The sequence below is a fragment of the Apium graveolens genome, chromosome 3, assembly GCF_009905375.1.
Source record: "Apium graveolens cultivar Ventura chromosome 3, ASM990537v1, whole genome shotgun sequence".
Lineage (NCBI taxonomy): Eukaryota > Viridiplantae > Streptophyta > Magnoliopsida > Apiales > Apiaceae > Apium > Apium graveolens.
The window spans coordinates 81,240,552-81,246,320 of NC_133649.1; the positions used below are offsets into that span (position 1 = coordinate 81,240,552).

The 5,769-nt window shown below is 41.8% G+C and overlaps 1 non-coding gene across 1 annotated transcript; it reads left to right on the top strand.

Moving 5' to 3' along the window:
* The first annotated feature begins 4,022 nt into the window (after positions 1–4,022).
* On the top strand, positions 4,023–4,129 carry LOC141715393 (small nucleolar RNA R71). The gene has a single exon (XR_012572158.1). It is a non-coding gene; the product is annotated as a small nucleolar RNA R71 (small nucleolar RNA).
* The last annotated feature ends 1,640 nt before the right edge of the window (positions 4,130–5,769 follow it).

Below are 5,769 nucleotides of genomic sequence, written 5' to 3' on the forward strand. Positions count from 1 at the left end.
CCCGAGGTGTTCCAAACCTTGTGAAAATTTGCTTATGAAGAAAATTTAGCACTGCCTTTGCATCATTTGTCGGTAAAGCTTTAACTTCGACCCATTTTGAGACATAATCGACTGCCAGCAAAATGTACTGATTATTGCAAGACGAGATAAAAGGCCCCATGAAATCGATTCCCCATACATCAAAGACCTCGACTTCAAGCATCACATTTAATGGCATCTCATCCTTCCTTGACAAATTTCCCACTCTTTGGCAACGATCACACCTTAAAACAAACTGATGAGCATCCTTGAACAAGGTGGGCCAGAAAAAACCTGCTTGCAGAATACGAGCTGCCATTTTCTCACCTCCATAGTGTCCACCATAAACCGTGGAATGGCAGTCTCGTAATATCCCCTCCGTCTCACAGAACGGGATACATCTCCTGATGATCTGGTCAGCTCCCTGTCTAAACAAATATGGTTCATCCCACATATACCACTTCACCTCATGCAGAAACTTCTTCTTTTGCGCGGATGTCAAATTGGGAGGCATTATATTGCTGACAAGATAGTTTACAATATCTGCAAACCATGGTTCTTCCTCCTGAATTGCAAACAACTGCTCATCCGGAAAAGATTCATTGATTAACGTCCTATCTTGTGAAGTAGAATCAGGATTCTCCAACCTAGAGAGATGGTCAGCTACTTGATTCTCGGTACCTTTTCTATCTTTGATCTCTAACTCAAATTCCTGAAGTAAAAGCACCCAACGAATGAGTCTCGGCTTCGAATCCTTCTTAGAAACCAGATAGCGAATAGCTGCATGATCAGTGAATACTGTCACTTTCGTACCAAGCAGATAAGATCGAAATTTCTCAAAGCCAAAGACTATAGCCAAAAGCTCCTTCTCAGTAGTGGTGTAGTTCAATTGGGCCCCATTTAAAGTCTTACTTGCATAGTAGACCACATGGAAGAGATTTTTCTTGCGCTATCCCAGAACTGCACCTACCGCATAGTCACTCGCATCACACATCATCTCAAACGGTTCTGTCCAATCTGGTGTTGTAATAACTGGTGCCGTGATCAAACTCTCCTTGAGAGTCTCGAATGCTGCCAAACATTCATCATCAAATTTGAAAGGCACATCTTTCTCAAGTAAATTGCACAACGGCTTAGATATCTTTGAAAAGTCCTTGATGAATCGCCGATAAAAACCCGCATGACCGAGAAAACTACGGATTCCTTTCACTGAATTAGGTGGGGGAAGATTTTCAATGACTCCCACCTTGGCCTTGTCCACCTCCAGACCTTTGCTAGAGACCTTATGCCCAAGGATAATGCCTTCACACACCATAAAATGACATTTCTCCCAATTAAGCACCAAATTAGTTTCCACGCATCTTTTGAGTACGGCGCGCAGATTATTCAAGCATTCATCATATGAGTGTCCAAAGACGGAGAAGTCATCCATGAACACTTCGACGTTATTTCCAATCATGTCAGAGAATATAGCCATCATACATCTCTGAAAGGTGGCCGGGGCGCCACATAACCCAAACGAAACTCTACGAAAAGCAAATGTGCCAAATGGACAAGTGAAGGTAGTCTTTTCCTGATCCTCTGGTGCAATACAAATCTGATTATACCCGGAATACCCATCCAGAAGACAAAAATACTCATGTCCCGCCAATCTGTCAAGCATTTGATCAATGAATGGGAGAGGGAAGTGATCCTTTCTTGTGGCTTTGTTCAATTTTCTATAATCCATGCATACTCTCCATCCTGTAACTGTTCGAGTAGGGATGAGCTCATTCTTTTCATTTGCGACCACAGTGATACCTCCCTTCTTAGGAACACATTGTACAGGGCTCACCCACGAGCTGTCAGAAATAGGATAAATGATGCCTGCATCTAGCCATTTCAGAATTTCTTTCTTCACCACCTCCTTCATGATTGGGTTCAGTCTTCGCTGCTGTTCCACAGTTGGCTTACTACCTTCCTCTAACAGAATTTTATGCATACAATATGAGGGACTTATCCCCTTGATGTCTGCTATAGTCCATCCTATAGCCGATTTGAATTCTCTCAAAACCCTTAAGAGCTTGTCTTCCTCACTACCTGAAAGGTCAGCTGAAATAATAACAGGTAACGTAGATGAATCACCTAAAAAGGTATACCTCAAGTGTTCAGGTAATAGTTTGAGCTCTAAGGTAGGCGCTTCCTCTATTGATGGTTTGAGCTTCCCTTCAGCGTTCTTGAGGTCAGAAGTACCAAGAGATTCAAATGGTATATCTAGCTTTCGCTTCCAGGGAGAAGCGTTCAGATATTGTAATTGCTCGTTGCTATCTTCATCATCACTGTCAAATTCCCCCACTAAGGCCTTTTCCAATGCATCAGACATTAGCATGTGATCGAGTTCCGAAGTAACCGCAGAATCAATCACATCCACTTTTAAGCACTCCTCATCTTCTGTAGGGAATTTCATTGCCTTGAATACGTTGAAGGTCACATCCTGATCTTGGACCCGCATAGTAAGTTCTCCTTTTTGTACATCTATCAAGGTACGGCCAGTCGCCAAGAAAGGCCTCCCCAAGATTATGGGAATCTTTTTATCTTCCTCAAAATCCAGAATAACAAAATCAGCAGGAAAGAAGAGCTTATCCACCTTGACGAGCACATCCTCAACTATGCCCCTTGGGTAAGTAATGGAACGGTCCGCCAATTGTAGCGACATGTATGTGGGTTTTGGATCAGGTAGGTCCAGCTTTTTAAAGATCGACAATGGCATCAGATTAATGCTTGCTCCCAAATCACAAAGGCACTTGTCAAAAGTTAGATTGCCATTGGTGCAAGGAATGGTGAAGCTTCCTGGATCTTTCAGTTTTGGTGGTAACTTTTGTTGTAGAACCGCGCTGCATTCTTCCGTGAGAGCAACGGTTTCAAGGTCATCCAGTTTCACCTTCCTTGAAAGAATAGTCTTCATAAACTTCGCATAACTAGGCATTTGTTCCAGAGCCTTAGCGAAAGGTATATTGATGTGAAGTTTCTTGAACACCTCCAGAAACTTCCCGAACTGTCTATCCAGCTTTTGTTGCTGCAATCTCTTAGGAAAAGGTGGTGGAGGATAGAGCTGTTTCTCCCCTGTATTAGCCTCAGGCAGAGTGTGTTCAACAGTAGTCTTCCTTGGTTCCGCCGCTTTCTCCCTTTGCTTAGATTCTTCATCTCGAACTTCAGCTTCGACTTCTTTTGCCTTTTCAGCATCAGCTACTTTTCCAGACCTTAAGGTAATAGCCTTGACTTGCTCTTTAGCTTCCTTCCTGCCTGGTACTTCCGTGTCACTGGGAAGAGTGCCAGGTTGACGATTGAGCACTGCATTGGCTAATTGACCGATTTGATTTTCCAAGGTCTTGATAGAAACCGCCTGACTCTTGCACAACAGCTTAAGTTCCTCAAAATCAGCACTAGTAGGTGCAGCTGCACTTCCCTGTTGAGGATATGATTGTCTTGTAGCATAATGCTGTGGTTGCTGGAATCCAGGTGGGTTAAACTGTTTACTCACTCCTTGCTGATATGGTGGCTGAATAGCATTCTGATTATTTCCCCAGCTGAAATTTGGATGATTTCTGTTGTTAGGATGATAGGTCGCTGGCACAGGCTGCTGTTGTCGCTGATAATTATTCACATACTGAACAGATTCGTTGACAAGGGAACACTGATCCGTAGCATGAGAACCTGCACAAAGCTCACAAACCATAGCTATTTGATTAACTCCATACGTAGCCAAAGAATCAACCTTCATTGATAGCGCTTGGAGCTGGGCTGCAATAGCGGTGGCTGCATCAACTTCCAGAATACCTGCTACCTTGCCTGATGTCATCCTCTGAGTTGGGTTTTGATGCTCATTTGCAGCCATCGTCTCAATAAGATTGTACGCCTCAGTATAGCTTTTAGCCCATAAGGCGCCTCCAGCTGCTGCATCGAGCATGGGCCGAGATTGAGCCCCCAAACCATTATAAAAACCAGTGATTACCATCCAATCCGGCATTCCATGATGTGGACATTTTCTCAACATTTCCTTGTAGCGTTCCCAAGCCTCGCACATAGATTCTGTAGGTTGCTGTGAAAACTGAGTAAGAGCACTCCTCATAGCAGCAGTCTTTGCCATTGGATAAAACTTCACCAGAAACTTTTGTGCAAGATCTTGCCACGTAGTGATTGACCCAGCTGGTTCAGAATGTAACCAGTCTTTAGCCTTATCCCTCAGTGAGAATGGGAAAAGCCTCAACTTGATAGCCTCATCAGTCACGCCATTATACTTAAAAGTGCTGCAGATCTCGACAAAATTCCTTATGTGCATGTTGGGGTCTTCAGTTGCCGCTCCTCCAAAAGAAACAGAATTCTGCACCATCTGAATAGTGCCCGGCTTGATTTCAAAGGTGTTAGCTTGAATAGCCGGATGAAGGATGCTTGACTGAATGTCATCAATTTTAGGCCGAGAAAAATCCATAAGAGCTGGATCAGCTTGAACAATATGATCTCCCATGTTTACTGGTTCTTTCTGCTCAGTTCCTGAATCCGAATCCTCAAAATCTAACTTCTCCGGGGTATCAAGAACTTCGTCTTTCTCCTCAGCTGTATCTAAGGTCCTCTTGCGAGCACGAGAACGAGTTTGCAAAAACGTTTGCTAAAGTACCTGAAACACAACCGAAAAGAGTAATTAACTACTATGTCCTAATCAGTGAGTCCTAATGACCAATGATGGTAAGTACATAAACTAAACAAATACGCCGAGTCCCCGGCAGCGGCACCAAAAACTTGTTAGGGCGAAATCACGCACTAATATTCACGCAAGTATACGCGTTCGCAAGTAATATAGAATACTTTCTAGTTCGTTCCCTCAGAGACTCAGACTAATTTATTGTCTAATTTAACTCACTCACCAATGTATGATTACTTCTCAATGTTAAGATAATAACACTTAAAATTGTTGATTAAATATTAACTATAATTAACTACTTAATTAACCACTTAACTAACACTTCAATTTATCAATAATAAAACACTCATGAGATCACAACTTCATTATTACATCCTTCTATAGCCATAGTTATTACCTTTAGCATGTGACAGTGATGATATTAATCGAATAACACGAAACTGATAAAAGCCAACTTTCATTGTACTAATACCATTCTACCAAACATCCACAATTAAGATAGAAGTTGAATAGTCATCAATTATGTTGAGTTCCTATATGTCTACAGAAATTGACAACACAACGATTTAAGCACAAGTTATTCCTTTTGATTACATAGGGCAAATAAAACTGTTAGAGTTACCCACTAATCATGCACAACGTACATGAACCTATGCTAGCATGGCAAGTTCTAAATCTCAAGATCCACCGTCGCTTCACAAGAGATTAACACCCTATCTTATATGTTCGCGACGCACATAAGACGAATACGCACAACCAATACTAGATATCAAGCAATCATCACACACTAAAGTATTAAACAATTAACTAAAGAATTCCATAGTAAATCTGTTGCAACCCCATGATCACGATTAGCCCATAATAGAACTTATCGCCATCATGGGTTCATATGAAATCATGATAAACGAACACAAGAAAATAACAACTAAACTAATTATATTAAAACAGAGTACGTCACAAGAGTAAATAAGTCAAAGCAAGAAAACTAGCATCCAACGTTACAACGAAACAAGAATCACAAGAATATATGCTTCCTCTTCGTTGCTGTGTGCTAAATCGGTCTTCTTCCTTAT